The sequence below is a fragment of the Sinocyclocheilus rhinocerous genome, unplaced genomic scaffold, assembly GCF_001515625.1.
Source record: "Sinocyclocheilus rhinocerous isolate Xijiao unplaced genomic scaffold, SAMN03320098_v1.1 scaffold1477, whole genome shotgun sequence".
Classification (NCBI taxonomy): Eukaryota; Metazoa; Chordata; class Actinopteri; order Cypriniformes; family Cyprinidae; genus Sinocyclocheilus; species Sinocyclocheilus rhinocerous.
Window position 1 is genome coordinate 7,416 of NW_015660907.1, and position 27,287 is coordinate 34,702.

The 27,287-nt window shown below is 37.3% G+C and overlaps 1 pseudogene; it reads right to left on the reverse strand.

Annotated features, from left to right (window-relative positions):
* Positions 1 to 3,913: 3,913 nt before the first annotated feature.
* The window catches only part of LOC107726134 (receptor-type tyrosine-protein phosphatase T-like), an 81,958-nt pseudogene continuing 58,584 nt past the window's right edge, over positions 3,914 to 27,287 (reverse strand).

Sequence of the window (27,287 nt, forward strand, 5' to 3'; positions counted from 1 at the left end):
GCTCACGCAGCAGTGCAGTCCAATCTTCTGACAGCCTTGGGTGAGCTTTACTTTGACTGATACCGCTGGCTGCGGCTCTCCATAGGTTCCTCACATATACCACAGGTGTAAAAAAATAATGTTTATAAACAGTGTTAATAATTCATCTGTGCTGACCTGCCTCGCAATGGCCTTGATGTGAGAGGGGGATTAATAATTTGTGGATGTGAGAGTAAAGCCCGCCGGCAGACAGAATTGACTGACAGACGCTATGAAGTGATCGCTGAGACAGACAGGCCGGAGAACCGGACCACTACATCCTTCTAGTGATGGAGTGACCACCATTACAGCAGCGCCCGTGGCTGTAGCGCTGCATTTTTTACCTCTTAGCCTTGGAAAAGGATTGTTGCTTTTCTTTTTTTTATAGTTTCAAAGAACAAAAATTACAAAATTCTCATAGTCTCATATAGTCTTTTTTGAAAGAAGTCTCTTATGCTCTTTTTTTATTTTTGGGTGAACTATTGCTTTAATTTGAATCGAGGAGTGCTTGTTTGTCTTGGTGCTGTGAAATTAGCATTTAAGCGCTAACACTACAAGCTTTTCTGTTTTAAGAAGAATCTTTGCCTCTTCCCTTGAACAAGCTTTTCCAGCACATGAAGGAGCATAATTGCTGTGTTTTGTGTTTAATAGCAAGAAGAATTATAATGGTTAGTCCACAATACAACGGGCGCTTCATCTATTAGCCTCACGCAACATGCTAACAACACAGTGTTTATTCAAGGATTACATCTCTTTAGTGCAGCCGGAAACACATTTGGTGCAGAGGTTCTTTTTTCATTCCTGTCAAAATTACTTTTTCAAGAAAAACAGCTACTACTGAGCCCTTGTGGAAAATGAGGACAATTACTTTGGTGTGAAAATGACCTAGGGTGACCATACGTGCCATTTTCCAAGGACGCGTCCTGGCCAGGATTTGTTTTGGCTTTGTTTTCCTGTTTTCATGCTTGCTGAAGGTAATGATCGAAAAGTAGTTTGACCAATAACATGCAAGCATTGTACATAATGGACCAATCATGGCGTGTGAGAAGGTGGGATCTACGGTCAAAGCGATGCAATTACGCGTACATATTAGGTGTGTTCGACTTAAAAGCAGTGCGGCTCAGACCGATCAGTGTTTGACATCAAAGTACCTCGAGAGCGTTTCGAAAGCATAACCGTCTGTATGGTACTTTGATGTCATACACCGATCGGTCTGCACACGCAAACAAAGCCAAAACCTAGATATTTTAGGCAATATAGAAATCCTGGCCAGGACGTGTCCTGGGAAAATGGCACGTATGGTCACCCTACAATTACCCATTAGCCATCGCTAATTCGAGTACAGTGGCTTGACCACACCTTTTAGTAAGTTTGTCCTTAATGCTTTTCAATAAGACATAGAAGACATAGAAACGGAAGTTAAAAACTAGAGAAAGTCATTGTGCTGTTTCCCATCAGACATTCTCTGCTCGTATATACTGTATATGACATCAAAGCCCGCGGCGGCAGGTTATTTCTGTACTTGGCAGTCTGGAGTGGATCTCAGAAGACTAGTCTGTCTTTATACGAGTCTCTGCTGCAGCCTGGGCCTTGACTACTTAAAGAAGCACCTTCACCCTTTTGAGTTCTCATTATCTTTGATGTTGGTCCTGTACAGGTGAGAGCTGAGAGCACGGCCCACGTAATGGCCCCGTGTCTATCAAAACTTTCAATATCTATTTCTTTGTGTTTGAAACAGTTTTTGTTACATTTTGACTTTGTTAGATATTTTTAAGTGGCACATTATATGTAATATGCAAATGTTATAAACAGCAGTGTTGCCTTTTGTCATTGTCATGATGCATTGTTTGCTGTCTCTTTGTCTAGAAATATTGTATTTTTTATTTTTTTTGCTGTCCAACCCAGCTAAAAAGAAATGTTCTCAGAACTTTGGATAACATTCTGGCAAGGTTTTCAAAGTTATGAACAAACATTCTTCCAGTAACGTTAATAGAATGTTTGTTCTAAGTTACGTTGTTTTAAATAATGTTCTCAAAAACATTATTTATACAATGTTAACTTTTTTAGTTGGACATTCATGAGATTTTTTAAATGTTACTACTTGTTTCAGAACATGTTTAGTTTGCATTGAGAAAACATTTAGTTTGCAAAACGTTCATATAACCAAATAAATAAATAAAAATTAAATAAAAAAAATTGACATTTTGAACATTTCTGATAACACTCAGAAATAACATTTTCATAAATTAATGGGAACGTTAGCAAAACATTGTTAGAAAACATATTTTGTTAGCTTGGAATCAAATCAAATAAAGAGATGTTAAAAATCATGTTTGATATTGCATCTAGTTCATGCATGTTGCTGGACATGGAAGGTCAAGTCGAGTGCCTTGCATTATGGGATACAGCATACAATGCCTGGTCAAAGACTTTAGATCTACAAAGACGGTGCACTGATATTACTTATGAATGGGAGAAAGTGCACTGTAACTGGAAAAAGCCAGAAACCAGGGCCTTGGTGCCTTTTTTCTTCAGTCTTATATCTCGCATTTTTTCAAGTATTTTACTTTTGAGAAAGTGCAACATGCAAAATGCCGGTATAGTCCCGCCTTCTGAATAAAAGAGCCAATCACTAATTAATAAAGTCATCACGTCCTTGTAGCTGCCGTTAGAAGTTCTCTTTGCTATAGAAACAGTCAGTGTCCTGAGACACGTTTAAGACTGCACATGCTTATTGACTGGTCTAGCCTGAAAAATCTGCTATTTGAGCATAAAAAACAAAATTTATGATACAGATGTTGTCAGATTTCATTAGTGATTTCAAATATGAAATTTAACCGTAAGCTCGGTCAACAGCTTTGAAGAATTGAATATTTCCCCTTTCAAAGAGCTGTACTTGCATGACTGGAATAGTTCAATGATGGCCGCCGAGTGAAATGACTTGCCTTAAAGGGACTTTTGTGGCGTGCTGCAGCACCAAATTTCAAATGGAATGATTAAATGAACGAAAATCCTGAAATGTTCAGGCACAAATGGCACCGTTTCGTCAGAATGACCCCATAACAGTTTAGCTTCCTCAGTGTCTGTAGGACTGTAAAGAGGTGCAGATGTTCAGCTGTCATTACTAGAGGCAGAGGGATCGTGAAACGACAAACAGAAATTCAGCGCTTCAGGAAAGTTGCTGTTCAACATTTTGGTCCCTTTATTAATGTTATCACAATTCCAAGCAAAAGAACCACCATAGTCATGAAATCACCAGCTCTATATACCACTTTGCTAGACAAATAAATGATAAATAATCATTGAAAATAAGTAAAAATACACATAGTGAAGTAAAACATAAAAGCAGGCAGTGAATTCATGAAAATTCAAAAAGACACAGTCCAAAAAAAAGAGTAAGTGCCGTAACCTTGTGTGATGGCTGGTTTTCAGCGAAACATTCATATATTCTTCTAAAAAATACAGTTCAGAAGCTCAGAAACAAATATCACAGTCATATCACAGTTTTCGTGCAAAACTCTTGGATTTACAATTAAATTCACTAGCTTTTATCACACTGAAAAATGCAGATGCCCAGTTTCAGAAAGCTTGAGGAGTTTGAAAAGCTTCTCAACCAAACTGTGGTTTAGAAAAGAGTCGCCAGCTGTTTAATGGTCCAAATGCAGCTACGCATTGTTCATGATATGCATCTTGTCTGTAGTTTGGTGGCAGTCCTTCTATTTAATGTGAGAAATTGGCACTTCAAATCAAATGATGCAACAGGATTACAAATACATACCAATACTTTGGGGGTGAATCTCACAAAGAAATGGCCAAAACATATTTAAAAAAAATATAATTATGTATTTATTTATTTTCAATTAAGCAAACGAAGCTTATTTTTAAGTGTATACTTTAATATTCTTGACAATTATTTTCTCTCGCATTACAACAGACTATTAACAATTAAGCTATTACTGGTCCAAAAATAGCCTCCATTTTCATGATGCTAAATATAATTTCTCATTATACAACAGTATATCATTATTTGTGAGATTCACCCTTGGAGGTAACAGACATATAAAGTGCAAATGACAAACAGAAAATACTTTAGATACATATTTAATCTTTAACATTCACTGCCTACGTCAAGAAACCAAAACCGAAATGGCAACATCTAATTTTAGAAAGAACAAACACTAAAAGAAAAGACAGAACGCCAATAGAACAAATATTACCCAAAACGTCCAACCTTTGAAAAATCTTTATGCTGGTCTGTAGGCGAGCGGCGTACGTGTGAGAGAAAGCAGGCAGAGTGAAAACGCACCAAAGGGAGGAACCACAAAAATCATCAGAATAACAAAAATATCCGTCCTCACGTTTCTCTGCAAATTCGCTTAAGCTTTGTTTTGATTTTTTTTGATTTTCTTTAAATCTGTACAGAGCTCAGGGAAAGTCTATTTGGTTATTCCCAGCTGACATGTAGAAAGAAGCTTTTTTTTTTTTACCGTTGTTCTTTACATTGAAGGGGAACATTCAAGGCGTATAGCTAAAAAGGAATAGGACTGTACAAGATCACTTCACGGTCCAGGATACACGCTCTGATGCTGGACATTGACAGAAGAAGAAAGAAATGGCAAATAACGTTTTGTTTTATTTATACAGTATTTTACAGCGAAGGGTTGAACTTTAGTTTCCTGTTCACAGAAACTCAGAGGAACGACTGCACGATGAGTCTGTGATGAGATGAGATGTCATTCTGAGGAAGCAGAGAAGATTGCTTTGCTTGTTTTTCTCCCTTTTTCACCTTTCGAACGTTCAGAAGGCATTCAAGCTCTCCAGAGCCACCTCATAACAGAATTTGTACTGCTCCTAAACAAAAACAGAAGCAGTAGCAACAATGCATTAGCAGTTCAAAGGCAGACGCCTCTCAGGGGAGATTTCCCTATAACCCCTGCGTTAATAATGCAACCCCATCATTATACAGTCACTTGTATTAGAGGAAAAGCATCTGCTTATAATAGAGAAACAGTCTCATCAGCCGTCTAGATGTCAGAGGGTTCCTTTTAAATGAATTTATTAATAGATACATTTCTTTTCCAGCCTAATGGCCAATGGTAACCTGACGTTAGTCCTATTTTGGTCCAGCATCATATCAGATGCGCAGCTGTGGAGTTTTTCGGTTCTCTCCAGCAGAGCGAGATGTTTGGAGTGCAGTCAGCAGAAGAGGTGCAGGACAGATGTCTAATTGCACCTGCAGCAGCCTCCTATTACACTCAAGACGTTCTCTCAGAATAGTAGAAAGTGCAGCTGTGTGTCTCAGGGGTTTGAGGTGAATGAGTAATTTAGGGCTGTGCGATATTGAAGAAAAATGCGATATGCGATACCTTGTTAAAAAATGCGATATTCGATATGCGATACGATATTGCTTAAAGTGTGTAGGGGGAGGAGGGGGGAGGGGGAGGAAGAGGACGTGGTGAAGGAGGAGGGAGAGGAGGAGGACGTAAAGGTTTTTGAGGGGGAGAACCACAAGCAACATAACTTACCAGTTTTGGATATATTGTTTTGAATTTATTGCACCAGTGTGTGTAATACTATGTTGTAGTGTGTGTGTTTTTGAAAGCTTGTGTGTGATGTCTAAGGGAAAAGTTTGGTTTTTCAGCAAGAGTGAATGGTTTTGAGTGTAGAGCTTCATTTTGACCTGAAAATAGGATGTTTGGGGAATTGGGTGAGACGTTATGGATTTGTGTTTACTGTTTTGAGAATACGAGGCATAGTTTCAAGAAATGTGTTTAAGCAATCAAGAAAAACTGTAACATATTGACTGTTTATTAGTGCTTATAAAGCACATATTCTGCACGACCATATTCTACATCCCTAATCCTACCCAATACCTAAACTTAACAACTACCTTACTAACTATTAAGAAGCAGCAAATTAGGAGTTTATTGAGGCAAAAGTCACAGTTAATGCTTTTTTAATAGCGAGAATTGGACATTAAAATAAAGTGTGACCAAAAGTACAAATGAAGAGAATTTATTTGAAATTGAAATATAAATAAAAATCCATTATAACATTCTCTTTACTGTCACTTTTGATCATTTTAATGCATACTTGCTGAATCTTACTGACCAAACGGTTTACTGACACTAAACACAATATTAATAAAAACACATTAATTTATGCGAGTCAGCTGAAAACAGTATTAAACAGCTGAGAGATATGCGTGTAGCTCACCATTGTCTCCACCATGTTGGCTTTGTTGTTCCTCAGCGTCTTTACTGTGTGGAACACGTCCACGATGTTCTGCTGCTGGATCATCTCACAGATGCTACAGATGGCACAAAACGTCCCGCTGCGTCCTCCACCAGTCCTGAAGAGATCAACAACAATAAGGCACGAGAAACAAATCACACAGCCCATAATGTCACAGATACGCAGAGTTAATATCCCATAAAATCACAGCTTGACTTGTGCTACATTTCTGAAGAGCGCAGGCCTCGTGGCTCCAACCTTGAAGTGTGTCATTTTATTGTGATGTTACAATAGCTTCTAATATCTCAGTTTAATGTGCAGCCATTCATAGTTTCATTTCCTCGAAAAACACAAACACTGATGGCACATTACGCACGGTTTAAAAGTATAGTCTTCATCCGAACTGAGATTGCGAAACTAAAAGGCTTGTAGTTGAATCTGGATATTTGCTTGAACAGAGGACATTGCAGAACTACTGGTAAATCAAAAAACTACCACTGATCACGGGTCAGTTTTACCCCTGATTAGTATCAGTACAATGACATGACACAATCAAGTAGAAAATTGTCTTCAAAGTGATTCATGCCGTTTGCAGAACGTCAGCTTTACTGTGACATTTTTAAATAATTTCTCTCGGGGAAACTGCTCTGCATTCAGCAGCTGAACTTTTTTGACAGTGATGGGAAAGTAATGAAGTTGTCAGATCTTTTGTATCTCTCTGGCTTTAATTTGTGACACTGATAAGATTGTCCTTGGCTCAAAGGCTGTATGGTTTTATCCTTTCGTTCTTTTAAAGCTGCAGTTTTAATCTGCGATTCTGTACCGACTGCACAGTGCACACAGACTTGGATGAAAAGCTGTGAAATACACATCTTGAATGATCAAAATTTGCTTCATTAAACTCTTATTAGCTACAACAGTGTCTTACATATGTTAAAATCTATAGACAAATCAGTATGGCATTATTAAAGGAACAGTTCACCCAAAAATGAGAATTTGTTCCTCAGGCCATCCTCAGTTTGATTCTTTATTGAAACAGATTTGGAGAAATGTAGCATTACATTACTTATTTGCCAATGGATCCTCTGCAGTGAATGGGTGCCGTCAGAATGAGAGTCCAAACAGCTGATAAAAACATCACAATAATCCACAAGTAATCCACACCACTCCAGACTATCAATTAACGTCTTTTGAAGTGAAAAGCTGCATGTTTGTAAGAAACAAATCCATCATTAAGACGTTTTAACTTCAAACCATAATGCATAATCCATAATAAGGCTTGCTCCAATAAAAAAAGTCCATCCCCTGTTGTTCTCTCACATCAAAATCCAATAACATAATTGTTTAGAACTGTTTGGACTGTTTTCACTTGTAAACGGTGCTTGATCTGTGCGTATTTCCCTCCTGATTCAGTCAAGACGACTTTTCCACTGGAGGATGCGTTATTATTGATAGAGGACTTGTTTAAAGTTAAAAACATCTTAATAATGGATTTGTTTCTTACAAACACACAGTTTTTGGCTTCACTGGATGTTAACTGATGATCTGGAGTGGTGTGGATTACTTGTGGATTATTGTGATGTTTTTATGAGTTGTTTGGACTCTCATTCTGACGGCACCCATTCAGTGCAGAGGATCCATTGGTGAGCAAGTGATGTAATGCTAAATTTCTCCAAATCTGTTCCAATAAAGACACAAACTCATCTACATTTTGGATGGCCTGAGGAACTATTCCTTTGATTACATATAGTGTACATTTAAGATGTCGGTAACACTTTAGTATAGGGACCAGTTCTCACTATTAACTAGTTGCTTATTAGCATGCCTATTATTAACATATTGGCTGTTTATTAGCACTTATAAAGCTAATAAACAACAATAATAATATTCCGCATGACCATATTCTATGTCTCTAATCCTACCCAAGTTCAAGTTCAAGTTCATTTATTTATAAAGCACATTTAAAAAACAGCCACAAGATACACCAAAGTGCTGTACATAAAAATCAGACCATAAACGCATAAAACCGAAATAATAAAACATTTCAATTTAAAAAACCAAAAAGGAATGACAGATAAACATTCTGAAGACAGAGTAATAATCAAGACCATAATACAATGTAATGAGAATATTAGTAGGCAGGTTGAACAAGTGTGTTTTTAAAAGTGACTTGAAAATGGATAGGGGAGATGCCACTCTAATCTCAATCGGCAGATTGTTCCATAACCGAGGCCCAACCACAGAAAAAGCTTGATCCTCTCTGCGTTTAAGTCTGGACTGTGGGACTAAAATGAGATTCTGATCACTGGATCTTAGACTTCTAGTGGGAATATAAAAATGCAGCAGCTCTGAGAGATAACTAGGGGCTTGGTTATGTAAAGATTTATACACCAGTAAGAGAACTTTAAAATCGATTCATCGTTTTGGACCATTTGTAGGTGAGTAATTTGTGACTTTGAAATACTGCAATATAGTGAGTTGCAGTAATCTAAGCGTGAAGTAATAAAAGCGTGGACAGCCATCTCTAACGTTGTAGCATTTAAAAAGTGTTTGATTTTAGACAGCAAGCGGAGTTGGTAAAAACTGGAACCAATTACAGAAGAGATATGTTTATCCAATTTTAATGACTTATCAAAATGGACGCCCAGATTTCGCACACGAGAAGATCTGAAGGCTGATAAGCTGCCCAGATCTAGGCTGGTAGCCTGAGAATGATCAGTTGGACTGAAGACAATCACCTCTGTTCTATCTTCATTTAACGTTAAAAAATTTTGAGCTAGCCAGATTTTGACCTCGTCTAAAGGTGCCTAACCTTTGTAAAGTACTAAGTGCTGAAGGATAATTTCTCTTAATAGGTAAATAAATCTGGGTATCGTCAGCGTAAAAATGAAAAGACACCCCATGCCTTCTTAGAATGGAACCCAGAGGAAGCATGTACAGGGAAAAAAGGGAGGGCGCCAATATCGAGCCTTGAGGGAGGCCACAGGTGAGATGAGCAACAGGGGAAGAGAAGTTACCTAATTTGACCAAAAAATTTCTGTCAGATAAAAATGACTGAAACCACTTAAGGACCGTACCTTTTAGGCCCACGTCTGACTCTAATCTAGATATCAGAATAGAGTGGTGCACAGTATCAAACGCTGCTGATAAATCTAAAAGAACCAGGACCACAGAATCACCAGAGTCGGTAGCTAAAAGGATGTCGTTTAACACTCTGAGAAGGGCTGTTTCAGTACCACGAGCAGATTTGAAACCAGATTGAAAAATGTCAGAAATACAGTTACGATTTAGAAAGAACTGCAGTTGGTCAAACACATTTTTTTTCTAATACCTTTGAGAAAAATGGCAAAACAGAAATGGGACGGAAGTTATTCAGGATCGAAGGATCTAGTGAAGGCTTCTTGATAAGTGGAGTGACAGTAGCCACTGTAAGAGTAGCGGGAACAGAGCCATTTAAAAGGCACTTATTGAAAAAGACACCAAACCTGGCCCGACAATGTCGGCAATTAATTAACAAAATGTAGGATGTATGATGTCATAAGGACAAAAAGATGGTTTAATATTAGCAATGATGTCTTTGAGTGATTGTAAGGAAATGGTTTCAAAAACATCCTAAGAAACAGGATGCCGAGAAAAAGGAGGGGGTTCAGTGTGGAGAGAACACACTTTGGGTCTCAAATTAGAGATTTTGTCAATGAAGTGTCTCAAGAAGCTTTCACATAGGGCATCGGAGGCAACAGGCACTGTATTAACAGAAGGATTAACAACAGAATTAAACTGAAAACAAAACTTTAGAAGTAGAGTGTTTTTTTTTATTAAATCAGAAAAATAAGTAGCCTTTGCAGATTTGGCAGCAGACTGATAAGCTGATAAACTGTCTTTAAACAACTGAAATTAAATATGTAATTTATCCTTTTTCCATTTGCGCTCGGCCTTTCTACAAGCCTGTCGTAGGAGTCGAGTATCAGAATTTTGCCACAGAACAGATTTAGATTTGTGCTTATAAGGCTTGAGCTGAGCAGTGACATCTAAACTATCCAGCCAGGCAGAATTTAGAAGACTTAGATGTTGGTTAGCATCCAGGTCAGGTAACGGTAGATCCGTTACAGCTTTCTTAGTAAAATAAGAGAGATTAGGAAGAGACGTAGAAAATAAAATCGGCTTATGGTCAGAGAGCATGAAATCAGATATCTCAATATCAGAAACGGCAAACCAATGAGAGAGTACAAGATCTAAAATATGGCCCTGAACATGAGTGGAGTCCTTTATCCATTGAAAGAAACTAAAAGAGTCAATAAGATTGAGAAACTCCTTCGATAACGGGTTTGACTGACAGCAAACATGGATGTTAAAATCGCCCACTAATAAAAAGCAGTCGTACTTTGTGGCAATATTGCTGAAAAATTCAGTAAATTGCTGTATGAAGTCCTTTGCTGAGTGAGGAGGACGGTAAATCACCCCTAATAAAACGGGACCATTCCAGTCGAGATGGAGAAGCTGAACTTCAAAACTGACAAACACATCCACTGAAACAGACCAACAGCGCTCAAGAAAAGAGCCTTTTAAAATAGTTACTAGTCCACCCCCTTTTCTGGTCGGGCGGGGAGAATTAAAAAAGCTGCAGTCAGCCGGAACCAATTCGGAAAAAGGAGTTAAATCACCAACCTTGGTCCAGGATTCAGTGATGAACATAAAATCCAGACTATGAGTAGTGAAGAAATCGTTTAGCAGAAAGGTCTTCTTCACCAAAGATCGAGCGTAGATTAGAGTCATTTTTGGCGGGGGAATCACATACAGAGAAAGCGATGCTTTGCTCAGCGAGCGCAGGTTACCGGGATTCACTCTGTTGTGCCGGCGACAGAGGCCGATCCGAGGAAGGCCATCCAAGGAGACAGGGGACAGAGACATAGGTTGAAGCCACCTATAAGGCAAAACCAGCGGCCGCCAGGCAACAGGACCGCAGCAGAACGACTCACAGGAAAGGCCAGACCAGAAGCCAGCCCGAAGGTGTGCCTTCAGTTTGATGGTAAGTCCTCCCCGACACCCGCGTTTTCCACCGGCGGATACACGCCGGAATATCCATTGAAAGGTTTGCATGCTTTTGATTAAAAACGCTCCACGTCCGACTTATAACTGTCCATAAATGAGGCGCGAATATCCAGTAGTGATTGTCGGTCATAAATCAAAAGTGCAGCAAACAAAATTTCGATAACCAAACAGACATCCACACACATAAAAAAAGGAGCAGCTGATGGCATGCCAAACACAAACACAGGCGCCATCTTGAATCTTAGATTCAAGCAGTGGTGGGCCGTCAGGGCCAGCAAAGCCTTCTCTGCTGGCCCAAACACTATCAGAATCACTGATTTAGTTTTAATATATATTTCTATGAATGTGTATTAAATTATTTCCAATAGTCTATTCTCTTCATTTCATAGCTTTTCTCTTGGTTGCACTGCTTCCAGCAGTGTATGTTTATATTAGAGCTTTTATCCAATCATATTTCAGCAATCGTGTTGCCAGGGTCAAAGAAATCTGCCTTAAGGCCTTCATTCTCGCTACATAAGATACCTGTCTGTTATGTAGTGCCCTGTTATACTGCATTACTGTGTAATATTTATGGTTTCTATAGCCGTGGCATCATTATGATGGTATGAAGAGATGGATTAATTCATGTAGGACGCCACTGAAGGCCTAGGTGTAAAATGCACGTCCCACCACTGGATTCAAGCAATACCTAAACTAAGGCTTAGATTCTACCCAATACTTAAACTAAACAACTACCTTACTAACTATTAATAAGCAGCAAATTAGAAGTTTGAGGCAAAAGTCATTGTTAATGGTTTGTTAATAGTGAGAAATGGACCTTAAAATAAAGTGTTACCAAGATGTCATCAAAAATGTACTATATTTCAGGTTCATACAGCACACACCACATAACATTATCCTGCTATGTGTTTTGCTATGTTTCTATTAATATTGTCCAGTCATATCTGCTCATCACAGGGTTTCTCCAAACAAGACTAACTCGTTCATACATGAACGTTTATGGTTTTATGTATAACAGCTTTGTGTTGTGATGGAGCTGGTGTTGTGGAGGTCACACTCACAGACAGTGGACCACCGTGCGTCCGTCTCCTCCGTCATACTGCTCCTGCCACTTGGCCAGTCGTCTGACCAGCTGCAGAATGGAGCGTTTGGACAGCGGCGTGTCTCTGTACGCCGGCCAACCAATATATTGGAAATGCTGGACCAGCCGATAGCCGTCTTGAAGCTGGAAGCAAAACAGGAGACGTTTTGAGAACATATTTCCAGAAAACATTTATGTCAACTCATGCTTCACAAAGTGAAAGTTTTGAACTTATAGTATAAGACTGACACCCCATAGTCAAGAGAATCCACATAAAGACATATTTTTGAAGTTAAAATTAAATTGAAAATGACTACTTATTCATATTAATGTTGATTTAAATATCTCAGTGGTCTCTTAGACAGCCATGAGATTAAATGGAGATAAATGGGGAGGTTCAGAAGAGATCTCTACAATGTCTTAAAGTCCTTAGATTTTGCCAAGATATTACAGTCTGCAAGCCAAATTAAAGATCTCAATATAACCTCAAACATTTCTCATCAAATTTGTCCTCAACAGATGATCTGAGCTGCTATTCACATTAATTTTATAGCTCTATAACTCTTACACTTTAAAAAAATGATTTTTTGAAGTTGTACATAAAGATTATTGGAATATGTTTTACAAGAAAATACTATTTCAGTCTTTCTACATTAATTTCATTATTTATTATGTGTTACTTGCCATTGTTTTGTAATTAATGGTCAAATGTACTAGCAATTTCTGATTGAAAATGGTTTCTACACCAATATTTTAGTGTACTGGATATGAGCTATTGACTGATTTATGCTTTTAATTTTTATTTCTCAGTTTTTAGGAGAAGCAACACAATTGATACTTAAATTAAACGTAACTAAGAACTCAAGTCTCCTGAGCTTTGAGAGAGCAACCTTGGAACAATAAGCAACTGAAAGCTGGTTTGGAAAACGATTGTAACCATTTTGTCTGTATATATATAACATTCACACTACCTCCGATTCTTGCAGTGACACTGAAAAGCAAAAAATAAAACATCAAAACAGAAGCGAAAGCAAACAGAGATGTCAGCTGGATACTGCAGTCAGACCGGATCAGCTAAATGAGGTACGCCGGCCAACCAATATATTGGAAATGCTGGACCAGCCGATAGCCGTCTTGAAGCTGGAAGCAAAACAGGAGACGTTTTGAGAACATATTTCCAGAAAACATTTATGTCAACTCATGCTTCACAAAGTGAAAGTTTTGAACTTATAGTATAAGACTGACACCCCATAGTCAAGAGAATCCACATAAAGACATATTTTTGAAGTTAAAATTAAATTGAAAATGACTACTTATTCATATTAATGTTGATTTAAATATCTCAGTGGTCTCTTAGACAACCATGAGATTAAATGGAGATAAATGGGGAGGTTCAGAAGAGATCTCTACAATGTCTTAAAGTCCTTAGATTTTGCCAAGATATTACAGTCTGCAAGCCAAATTAAAGATCTCAATATAACCTCAAACATTTCTCATCAAATTTGTCCTCAACAGATGATCTGAGCTGCTATTCACATTAATTTTATAGCTCTATAACTCTTACACTTTAAAAAAATGATTTTTTGAAGTTGTACATAAAGATTATTGGAATATGTTTTACAAGAAAATACTATTTCAGTCTTTCTACATTAATTTCATTATTTATTATGTGTTACTTGCCATTGTTTTGTAATTAATGGTCAAATGTACTAGCAATTTCTGATTGAAAATGGTTTCTACACCAATATTTTAGTGTACTGGATATGAGCTATTGACTGATTTATGCTTTTAATTTTTATTTCTCAGTTTTTAGGAGAAGCAACACAATTGATACTTAAATTAAACGTAACTAAGAACTCAAGTCTCCTGAGCTTTGAGAGAGCAACCTTGGAACAATAAGCAACTGAAAGCTGGTTTGGAAAACGATTGTAACCATTTTGTCTGTATATATATAACATTCACACTACCTCCGATTCTTGCAGTGACACTGAAAAGCAAAAAATAAAACATCAAAACAGAAGCGAAAGCAAACAGAGATGTCAGCTGGATACTGCAGTCAGACCGGATCAGCTAAATGAGAGTCATATTACACACAATTTGCCATCGATGGAGCCATTTCATGGCAAATTTGTGATGCTGTGGCACTTATTTATTTTGTGCTGCTATGCTACGCCGGCACTGATTAGCTACCGGGTAAACCTCGCCTGTCACCGGCGGTTAAAGAGAATGAGGGGGAAGAAAAGAGAAGGGAAGCAGGAGGAGGTGGGATGAGTCTTCTGAAACGTTTGACGCTCGAAACACGTCAAGCTTCAGTAATGACTGCTAATGTGCACGAACAGAAAGCTCAAGCTAACTCACACGGAAAAGAAGAAAAACTGCACAAAACCCATCCGTGGCTTATATCAGCAATGGCAGGATGGTGGTCAAATGTTTATGTGATTATTGTGCTCTTGCATATGTGTCTGGCAGAACGAATCACGTTCAAAGATGCATGACGTGCTGAGTGTTGAAATCATGTGGATTGAAAGGACTATATAGTCGTGGCCTCTTTCTGGCTTATAACGTAATTTCTCACATCACTAACTCAGGGTCATAATCTCAGCCGCTGTTGATTTACTGTCGCATTAGGAGCCAAATCAAAGTGACTTAAGTGAATTTTTATCTCTTCTTGAGCTCTAGGATTTTGGTTTTCAAAAAGCAGTTTTATTTTAGTGAGTCACAGTCAGGATGGATTGATACCAGGCACAAAGTACATCAGGACTTTCAGGGGGTTCAACTTGGCTTGAGGTTCATCATCAGCAAACCTGTTTGAAAACCATCAGTATTTCTTCCACTTCAATTTGGTGAAGCTTTTTTTTTTTTTTTTTAAACAAAACACTGCAAATTAAAGTTTTAAAGTACAGATTTCTGATAAATACTGTAATGACATCACTTGTTGACAAATCATTTGACAGGACTAATTTGAGCAGCTGTTGCTATGGTTTCTCCTTACAGGAATAAATTATAAATTTAAAACATTAAAATAAAAAAAACTGTAATTTTAAACTGTAATAATATTTTACAACATTACTGTTCAAATAAATCAAATAAATGCAGCCTCTGTGAGTTGCTTTAAAAATAAATTTAAAAAAACTTTAAAAAACCTTTGACCAGTAGTGCATATATAAAATTTGCACCCTGGTTAGAAAAAAAGCACTGGCAGACCTGGTTGGAGTCTGCAGATCAACAAAGGATCAAATGATGAAGTGAGAAGTAAATCAATGAACACATTTCTGCCTCAGTCACTCAACTGAGTCCCAAAGAGCCACTAAACAGCAGTTCCTTCCCTGTCCACTGACCCCACTTACCCGTGCCATGTTGCAGATCCTAAAAATGCGATTGATAATGTCCTCGTCAATGTCAGCGGAGATGAATTCAACCTGAATGGGGCCGTAGCAGCAGGAGCCTTTCTCTGGCCAGTACTGCATGCAGAGCTGTAGCGAGGGAGAGAATTACAGCAAATAAGCACACTGAACAGAAGTCCACATTCAGACAATAATGTACTTAAAGTTCATGAAGTCAAAAGAGTGCAAGAGAAAATGGAAACAACTCAATAATTCTGAAGTCCACAAATCTCATCTCAACTCAAATTGCAGTATACCAAAGAAATCTGTTCCAATGATCCCTCATTTACTCACTCAAACTTAAACGAGTCACATCGTGATGAATCAAATTTCCCTTGATCTAAAATATACTGTAACTTTCAGAACTTTCATCATGAATCACCTTTCATCATGAATCATCTCATTTATAACTTTTCTAACATTCCTGGAATGTATATATATATATATATTAGTGCTGTCAAACGATTAATCGTGATTAATCACATCCAAAATAAAACACTAGCCTCCAGAAGTCGGCCACGGTGTTGGGCAGAGGGTGCTGCGTTACAATGAAAGCCGCCGGCTGTTTGTGGCTCTAGGGCAATCAATAAGAGAACAAGTTAACTCTTCCTTCCAGCACTGAAGATGTGCCTGAACCCTACACATCCCAACATGCCTCACATGTGCAATGACCTAAACTAAATGGAGACCTGCAGAGGGACAGGAAAGACACAGAGACTGAGTGATAGCCTTGCCAAGGGATTCATTGACATGGACTGCCGAGGCTTCGTTTGAGACAAACACACGCTCTGCTAGCACGGGACGGCCGTTCATTTCATTTGCTGCTTTTCTTCTTTTCATCTTGTTGTTCTTTATCTGAGATGCGTGTCTTCTGTCTTGATTATCCTTTTTGGATGCTAAATAAAGATGCTGGTTTATGGTACGCGTGTGCTTATGATCTATGTGTGGAGATTACGGAGATGTGATCTAATCTTGTACTCTGTTAAATTGGCTTGTTTATATGAGATTGTTACTGTGTGATCTCCTGGCCTTTCTGCTCCGCTTACCTGGAATTTATCAGAGTGTACTATGGCAAGCTCTGTAATACATAATGCTTGAGTTTTTACTGTAAAAAAATTTTAAAACTCAAAAAATTCCTTCTTAGTTCAAATAAACAATTTATAGACACGGTGCTGCAAATAATGACTTTTTAAAATATTCATATATGTGACTAGATAAAATTGATGATGAAGCAATACAAACTACAATTAGCACAAAAAAACTCTATTTTTAATATCATACTTATTGTCATCTGCCTTAAGATGTATGTTGTGCTGATCTGATTCTAGTCTGATTCATGCGATTCATTCTAAAAAACTCCTCTAATACTTCACAATAGAACATCCAATTTATTTCAGTGATTCGTTGATTTATTCCAGTTTGGTTAGACATCCTTGGAAATGAACACAATGAAAATGTCCCTACATGACATTTTAAGTCATTTATTGCCAAATATTGTTTAGTTGTATATAATGCATTTTTTAATGTTACAGTTTCATGTAATCATTCTGAGTTTATTCGCTCAAAACCCTTTATTGTTTTGTGTCTCATAAGTAACTTAAAGGTGCCATAGAATGCAAAAATCACTTTTATAAGGTGTTTGAACACAGTTGTGTGGCCACAGTGTGAAAACAACCAGCCTATAATGGTAAAAATCCACCCACTCATTGTTTTATAATCCCAATAAATCATAAACAGTCTCTCCACACTAGCAGTTCCAGATTTCTCACTACTATGACGTCATACTCTGGGAAAGTCCCGCCCATTTGTGATGCTCTCTGCCCTATTAGCATATACACAGCCCTGAGTGAGAAGCAGCGGTCCGCCATTACTATTTTGTTGCTGTAGCTGCTGGAGATACAATGTCAGCACCAAAGAGCCATTAAAAGTGTTGTGTGTTGGGATGCACCAACGAACATAGGAGTCTCCATAGACCGCTGAGGACACGGTGGTTAAATTTCATTTTCGAAGGAAATGTCCCGGAAAAAAACGGAAAAGTCCTATACGTTTGTGCTAACATTTTATGCCGGACTGCCTCACAAACAACAGTCAGTTCAGTGCTGGAGTTGTGCAAAGATTGCTTCTGAAAGAGGGATCGATACCATTATCTGTGGGGTATTTTGCGATAAAACTTCACATACACACTCTGGGGAACATCAGAGAACAATTTAAAATATTGTATAAATGCATTCTATGGCAACTTTAAGCTAGATACTTGTTAGTAGCTTATAGCTAGCTACCTTTTCAAAAGAGTAGCTTGAATCTTGAACTTACTTGAAATTACAAGCAGCCTGTAGTTTCAAGATACATTTTTAAAAAAGGATGTAAAATGAAAAAATCTAAATTCGGACTAAAATTACTAAATTATGAAATTACAAATTATGTCTGAATATTATAAGTGGAAAAAAAATATAATATGACCCCTTTAAAGTTCAGTGCAAGATTGACAGCAGAATGCAATTATACTCGATTTTTGGTATCACTTTAGTATAGGGACCAGTTCTCACTATTAACTAGTTGCTTATTACCATGTCTATTTTTAACATATTGGCTGTTTATTAGCACTATATGCATATTCTGCATGACCATATTCTACATCTAGGGGTCAGAGCTGACCTCTAACAAAAGGGATCAAACTTACATCCATCAGTGCTGCATTGATGTAATTGCTGGACTCGCCGTCAACAGAAATGAGGAAAGGCAGGCAGCGGTCCACCGCGAGGACGTCCATGCTGCGGTTCTTATCGTGGTTACGCGGGAGCAGACCTACGCTGCAGTCCTCCGGACGGACACGCGGTGTCACTATATTCAGAGTCTGAAGAAGAAGACATGAAGGACTGTAACATACACCTTTAAAACATAGAAAAACATTAGGCTGCTCTTGGTCTTACTAGGGGGAAAAAATGGTGTGTTTATAAAACCAATTCCACTCGCACTGCTGGTCCAACCACAAGCAATGCAAATATTTTAGTAAACCTAAGGTCAGTCATTACTTATGTATAAGACAGACTGAAGAACAGAGACGTTGAGGGAGAGAGAGAGAGACAGACAGTGAAAAATGGCTTACAAGCGAGAAAGATGCAGCGCTAGATAGAAAACGAAAGATCTGGGAGGAAAGAAAGATAGAAACATATTCATCATATTTTATGAGACACCTCACAGATCTGAAGCTTTGCTTCTCCCACAGACAGTAGCGGCTCGCTCATTTCACAGGGAATACAAAACATGAAGGCACCATGAAAAGAAATATCTCAGCTCTAGGCTTTTTGGGGCTCTAGCAGCTCGCTGATGGCTCGTAAAGAAACGCTTTCTCCCAAGACGTTTGAGTCACCGTGTCTTTACTCACCTGCCTCATCGAAATGTGTTAAGGAAGCCGTAGCGCTTTGCCGATTGACTTATTCAAAAGCACTTCGAATTTAGGAGTAATCATGATGAAATCACACCAGAGAGCTTGATAAAGTTGTTAGAAATAGCTGCGAGGCCTTCAGCCATAATGCAGCACTACCAGTCTACAGCAAAAACCTTGGAGGATTCAGTAAATTAGTTTAAAGAGCTGCAGGAACACGAAGCATGAAGTTTGAAACAAATGCATGTTCCTACTGTTTTTAAGACTCAGAGGAAAGATCAATCCCAAATGAGAGCTCTTTAGTATCTCATTTGCTCATCCTAGACTGTAATGAGATTGAATGAAGAGCAAATGGAGGAATATATACTGAGAAATCAGATTTCTGCAATGTCACAGATTGTGCTCAAAGTCTGAAATCAAATCTCAGTATGAACGCAAACATTTCTCGTCAAGTTCTTCTAAGACTAAATGACACTGTAATGTTTTAGGTCTGTACTTTTGCATTATGAAAGAGCAATGTTCCCTCTGGATATAGTAATTCGCTTATTGTTTTGCTGTGGAAAATATCAACTGTTGCATTGATGGTATGTTCACATTTTAGAAGCACTCTACATATGAACAACAACATTATTTTGGTGGAAATGGATCCATTTGCTTAGACGGCTCACCTGAAACTCATCTTTGATCTGGCTGGAGTTGGTCTGAGGGTCCAGTCTGCTGATGTTGTAGTAGATGGCTCTGAATTCACACACTGGGATAGCCGTGTTCCCACACAAACATGCTTCCAGAATGGCATCATGCACAAACACATACTGCTCCTGCAGAGAGAGAGACATAGATACTTACAGAAAATACTGTGGTACACTCATGGTAAGACATGCTAATATCATGGTAAGAGCATATATGAAAGCACCATGTTTCAAATAATTTGTATGTATCAAATAAATGCAGCCTTGGTGTGCACAAGACACTTCTTTCAAAAACATAAAAAAACCCCCATCTGAATGGTAGTCTTTATACCTGTGCATGTGTGTGTGTGTGTGTGTGTTCTAAAAAACATACTTTCATTTTAATCAGTTTAATATTTAAATGTAATGCAATCACAGATTTACAATTCAACCCAACTGAAGATACTTTTAATTATCTTGCTGATTACAATTTATTATAAACGGCTGGTAGCTTGTAGGCCACATGAGGGGAAAACCTCCATTCGGCATTTTAGCACTAATTTTTTGATAATAAAAACAATAATCACAGCTCGAAAATAATTAAGGGTTTGATTTAAACGTTCACATCTTCAAACCATCCAATCTTCATAATTCATGAACATCCAAACACATACGTTTAAAAAGCCCAACCTCAAGCTGAGAGCGATCGCACACAGCATCATAGCAAATCATCAGGGAAATATGGAGTCGATACTCCACGCAAATGTAAGCATGAGAGCGGTGCATGAACGTTGATGCATGAAGCGTAATTTGCTGATGGCAAAATGACTCCAGCCTCAGGGATGTTTTACATGGATTACAGTGCTGCAGCTTCTGATGCTGAAATCCTGCAGTGACAGCAACGTCCTCCTAAACCGTTCCAACTGTGGCCTTAAAAATGAGATCAAGGGGGCACTCAAAGCACCATCCCCATCCTGCAGCTAATATTAAACTCCTTCTTAAACCCAGGCCCCAAATATGGGCCGGAATTATCCATATTTTAACTCAACAATGCCTCCGGCTTAAAGGTTTGAATGCTAATGTAGGACTTTGATCCACGCTAAGCTAAAGTCAAGCTGGGTTGCCTCTCGTACCTATTACTCCATAACCTGGTGAGCACTTCTGCGGAGGGCTGAGGACAAAAGACGAGGAAAAAGCCTTTTAAAAGATGAATTGCTGTGTGTTGTGTCTGTGGAGGATTATCTTTGAATGGAGCTGCAGGCTGACACAAATTGCCTCCCAGAAGCCATTATTACCACCACTGTGTTTAGTGTTAGTCTTTTAAAAGCATACATCCAAAAAACATGCAATATTAGAATATATCGAATAAAACGGCATGTTGACTTGATATAGTGTGTTATTTAGTGAGCATAAATAATCATTATTATTTAAACAACAGCAACAACAATAATAATAAATATATATATATATATATAATTTATTATTATAAATAATATAAATAAATCATCATTGTACTATAAAATATTTCTGTTAATAATTCATCAGTTTTTCATGTCAAATGCTTGAATGGTTTTCAAGGCTTAAAGGCTGATTTTTTTTTAACAAATACCACTCGTGAAATATGAAACCAGTTAATCTTTTATATTTATACAAATATATTTGATTATTAACCGTTAACCGACAAGATTATTTTAAATTACAATTGAATTAAATTAGAAAGGATAAGTGTCTGTGGCCCGTTAAAAATACTAACATTTGTTTCTCGGGGATTAATTTTACATGTGCAAAAAGCAGCAAACAACAGAACATGAGGATTCACATGGTCATGAAATAATAAAATGCGATTTATATGCGACTTATGTTTTTTTTTTCTCTAAAAAACATTTTTTTATACACGTAGCGTATTTTAACCATGCAGCAAACCTTTTAAAATATTCATATCGTTACATCCCTATGTCAGAGCCAAGGCAATTTCATGTTCTGGCTGTTTTGATGTTACAGTGTGGAGATTAATGTAGGGAAGAGAAAGGTTATCTAAGTTTTACGCTGAAAATAGATGGATTCAATATCATCTTCACAGACTAGAGAGCTTAGTAAAAGGCTATGTGAGTGTGAGTGAGGTTCTGAGTGCGTGATTGAGAAGTAAGTAAAATAGTGAACGGTAAGTATGTGTGAAATAATGAATCATTTAGTAAATGAATGAATGAGTATATAAACTTGTGCATAATCTGGCTGCCCTTGTCGTTCTGCTCACCTCTGTCTGGACCATGTTGACTCTCTGTGAGCGCAGCTCTCTGATGCAGTTGAAGATGTCCACCACACCTTCACTCTCTGCCATGTCCAACATAATGTCCACTGCAATGAAACAGCCTGTTCTTCCAGCACCAGCACTGCGGAAAATACAGAAGAACAGGTTTGCGTCAGGTTTTTGACCTGATGATAACCTTCTACCAGCTCCATTTCTGCTATAAGACTGTAATTAAAGTGCCATTAATACTGTTGCAAAATTATATTTCAGATACTGTTCTTTTAAACTGCCTATTCAAAGAAAAAAAGTAACATTTTCACAAAAATATTAAGAAGCACAACTGTTTTCAACACTGCTAACAATAAAAAAAATGTTTGTTTGTGTGGCAAATCAGCATATTAGAAAGACTTCTGAAGGGTCATGTGACACTTGCTGCTGAAAATATACTGTATATTAAAATTGAAAACAGCTTTTTTGTTATAATATGGCACACTGTTTTTACTATATTTTTAAATCAAATAAATGTAGCCTTAGTGAGCATGGAAGACTTCTTCTATATATTCATTTATCATTAAATATAAATACATTTTTATATATGTATATGTAATAAAATATTTACTAACCCTAGCGATAAACATAACCTACAGAAATTTAAATAGTTTTTTTTTTTTTCTGTATATTTAAGACATTATATTTTGCCAGATCCCCACACTGTACATGTCATGATTTTAAGCTTTTACTATGTTTGGCCAAACATGGCCAAAACCTGACCCCCACACACAACACATTCATAAGACTGAGATTTCTGCTAAGATCCAAATGTTAGGTGTTACGAAAACAAGGCTCTGGCAGACCAAGATGCATGTGTGTGTGAGAGAGCATTTGGACAGAAGATGTGCCATCAGTCAGGCTAAAACGACACTCACTCACTCACACACACACACACACACACTAATACAGAGCAACTCCACCACGGTGTCACAGATTGGCCGTCACTCACGGTGATTAATGGTGCGAGTGGTAAACAACTGACAAAAAGAAAGCAAGGGACGGAGAGGGAGAGAGAAAAGCCTATTGGATAATAATTGATATGCACATTTCTAAGGCATCTAAATTCTCAATATGATCAGTAATTTGCAGAAAAACACAATCTACTACATGCCTTCTGGTGTCTGATTGACCTTAAAATGCCCCCTTCAGGTCATACACTTTTTTCTTTGACTACATTTAATATTGTTAGTAATATTTCAAGATGAACATTCACAAGACTGAAGCAACAATCATTAATGTGCGTTTAATTATAATTTTTTTTTTGTCTACCACAATATAAACTACAGAGCTTTGATCATAAAACTACAGATAATTACAGTACATGCATTTTATGTAAGTAGTCTGCTACTGAGGATCTCATTGATTTGCATTACATTTTACGTTTGTCTAAAGGTTCCCTGTTTCATTTAAAAAAAAGGAAAAATAATGAAAATATATCATTTAATGTCAAGCTTTACAGAATTAACATACGCAACTTTGTTTTTAATCAAACTGCAAAAAAATTACACACTATCGAGACCTCAAAAATGACAAGAGAGCTTCATAAATGAACCATAACAGTAGCCCATATTATTCGTATGATAATTTTGTGTTAGGAACAGTCCAAAATGTAATTTACTGGAATTCTTCCCTTCCACCACAGATCTCAAATTTCATATGCATTTTACTGTACAGTACTGCTAAATATGGTACATCAGTTTGTGTTGTGACAGGTTTGATGACAGTGACCAACATTGTTGGTTCTTACATATCCTATTACTGACATCAAACTTGTTGCGAGCAGCCAGGACATTCTGCTAAAACTCCTTTTGTGTTTCATGGAAGTAAGAAAGAATGTTTGGAACGTTCTGAAAAACTACTGCTTGAATCAAAATCTTAATCTCTGCACCAGGAGCCCCTGACACTTGGGCTAATCCGCACTGAAAGTTTCTTTGACACATCTGCTTCGTCTCTGGGATTGCAGGGCCGACTGCAAATTTACACTGCCACTTCACAGTCTCCTGCTGTCACCTTTCATTCTCAAACCTTCTTCCCACACGGCCCCCAATTACTCCCCACAATTGTGAGAGCGAGTCTGTCTATCCGTGCATCCATCTGTGAGCACGTGGGCATGTTGTGGACAGATTCATGGGTGAATGTCTATCCATGTGCCGAAGTGTCCTACGTTTGTGTGAGAATGTGTGAGTGCTCATGGATGTGTGAAAATCGTCTTCTCTTGTATCTCCCTGAGTTCTTTTACTGTTACATGAGAAGTTAGTTACGCTGCCAGCAAACGATCATCTGGACTGTCAAACATTTGACATAAAATAAATGTTTAAACACATTTAACAAAATCAATGCTTTCACCTAATTTCACATTAAAATGGTTTCAATTGCTTCTAAAGATGCATAGGAATAAAATAGCTCTTGTTTATCAGTAAATGATGGAGCAAGACTTTCTGAAGGGCAATGTTTGTATGGCAGAATTTAACATCATGGAAGCTAGACATGTAAAAGTATCATCATTTTTTTTAGATTTCATTATATACCATAAATACCATATATTATTATTAATAATATTTTAAATTAGCTTTTATTTTTATATTTTCAGTTTTCATTTTAATGCTGGGTTTTTGTAATTTTGTTTTATGCTTTTGTTTATAATATTTTAAATTATCTTAAATTTTTATATTTTCAGTTTTCTTTTTAATTTTGTGTTTTTGCTTTTGTTTATATTTTAAATTAGCTTTTATTTTTATATTTTCAGTTTCCATTTTAATTTTGTGTTTTTGTAATTTTGTATTTTTTCCCTTTTATTTATAATATTTTAAATTAGCTTTTATTTGAATATTTTCAGTTTTCTTTTTAATTTTACGTTTTTAGTTTATCGGTGTTATTAGCTTCATTTTTTAGTTTATTTAGTTTTGAATATTTTAAATTAGCTTTTATTTTTATATTTTCAGTTTTCAAGGTTTTGTAATGTAGTTTTGTTCTTTTTGTGCTTTATTTCAAATACCAAATATTATTTTTAATAGTTTTAGTTAATAATATAAAAACAATAATGCTTGGGCTCTTTGAACTTTACCCAGTAAGCAACCTCTCAGAAAAATTTAGCAACTGCATAGCCTTACTTAACTAGTTTTGTTCTAAAATGTTAGCAAATCAAATCAATTATTATTTTTTATATTAATTTAAATGTTATTATTATTTATTTTATCTAGTGACATCCATATTAACAAATTACACAGAGCAGCCTGAGGACCAGTAAACAAACCTACACCAGCATTTAAAAATATTACAGTAGATTCATAGCAGCCACTGAGAGTCCTCAGAGAGTATAGGTGCGTTCCAAATCGCGTACTTATGCACTATTCTATGACGTTTTGTAGTATAAATAGTGCGAGTAGTGCGTTCACACTGAAAATTCCAAAAAGAAAAAGTGCACTTTAAATACCCGGATGATGCACTTAAATAACCGAAAAAATTAAGTGTGGAATGTTGGACACTTCATGCACTCAATTGTCGCAGCTTTAATTACGTACCAAAGGGGGAGGGGCTATGAGACTCCAATTATGAATGACAATATAACCTTATATAATTCATACTATACATGGTTGAGTACATAGTGCATAAGTACATAGTGTATGAGTGCATAGTGTATAGTGTGTCATTTGGGACGCAGCTTATGTCTTATTTAAATAATCAATAGACCTCTCATTGTAGATTCATTATCACACCATCAGTCCAACTTTAAACCAGAACCTTTGACTTACAATAAATGTATGTATTAAGAGTGAGAAAGGGACTGTAGGAAGAGATGCAAGAGAGGTTTAGATAAGAGCACACCTGCAGTGTACCACGATGGGTCCTGCGTCTGGAGGATTGAGGAATTTGACCTGGCGGATGAAGCCCAGCAGGCCTGTGGCGTAGCAGGGAACGCCGTGATCGGGCCAGCTGGTGAAATGGAACTGCCGGATTTCCCGAATCTCATGGTGACCCTTCTGCAAACAGGAGCATGTGGTGAGCTTAATATCAACAGGTGTCATAATCTGAGGGTAATAGGTAGGTGATTATGACAGAAGATTGCTAGGATTACCAGACCCAATAAATGCATGTCAATAACAATCAACACCATGTGGTATTTTTTGGCAGTGTATACACTGTAAATACCATGATACAATGGGCACAACATTATGGATAACCTGACAAAAGAAAAGAAAAGAAAAAAAGAAAAGAAAAGAAAAAGGAACTGCTGAACTATTGATCCATCAGCAGGATCTTTATTGTTGAGGTCTCATATAATTATGTTATCATGGAATATGTCAAGGCACCACTGTACAGTTGAGGTCAAAAGTTTACATCCCCCTTTCAGAATCTGCAAAATAAGAGGGATCATACAAAATGCATGCTATTGTTTATTTAGTACTGACCTGAATAAGATATTTCACATAAAAGGTGTTTACATATTATCCACAAGAGAAAAATAATAGTTGAATTTATAAAAATGACTTAATTTTCTTAATACTGTGTTCTTACCTGAATGATCTGTGTTTTTTGTTTAGTGATAGTTGTTCATGAGTCCCTTGTTTGTCCTGATCAGTTCAACTGCCTGCTGTTCTTCAGAAAATTCCCACAAATTCTTTGGTTTTCCAGCATTTTTGTGTATGTGAACCCTTTCCAACAATGACTGTATGATTTTGAGATCCATCTTTTCACACTGAGGACAACTGAGGGACTCATATGCAACTATTACAGAAGGTTCAACCGCTCACTGATGCTCCAGAAGGAATAACCATGCAATAAGAGCCGGGGGGTGAAAACTTTTTGACCTCAACTGTAACTTTCAGAAATTTCTGATTTGCCCTAAAATTACTGCAGAAAACTCGATGAAATGACAGTCAGGGTCTCATGGTCAGGGTTTGAACCACTGCACAACTACACATGTGGTTCGATCTGTGTGAGCGCTGAGGCTTTTCACACACCGTGTTGTGTTACAGTAGAAACATTTTCCCATTACTTCCTTACTAGCACTTAACGCTCTGATAAGCTTTTAATTATAATATGGGATTGAGAGTGGCGTAATCCGTGCCTGGAGGTGCTGATACCACCAAGCGAGGACCCGTGTAGCCGTTTAATGCAGCTTGTGTGTGTGTGTGTGTGTGTGTGTGTGTGTGTGTGTGTGTAACTGCGC